This window comes from Sinocyclocheilus rhinocerous, unplaced genomic scaffold (assembly GCF_001515625.1).
Source record: "Sinocyclocheilus rhinocerous isolate Xijiao unplaced genomic scaffold, SAMN03320098_v1.1 scaffold1038, whole genome shotgun sequence".
In the NCBI taxonomy this organism is placed as follows: domain Eukaryota; kingdom Metazoa; phylum Chordata; class Actinopteri; order Cypriniformes; family Cyprinidae; genus Sinocyclocheilus; species Sinocyclocheilus rhinocerous.
In genome coordinates, this window is record NW_015632707.1 from 830,282 (window position 1) to 830,501 (window position 220).

The window sequence follows — 220 nt, forward strand, 5'->3', positions numbered from 1 at the left end:
AACTGTACAATTATGATATATTATTACTATCTAAAATATATTTATAAGTTATAAATGTCTTTAGCGTCACTTCATGCATCCTTGCTTACTAAAACTTCATTAAAAAAAGATAATGAATGATACTTTTGAATAATAATGTACTCGAGACATGTTAAGTCCCATCAATAAATCTTGCTAATAACGCAACACACGGTGAGCTCACGTCAACACAAACAAATCA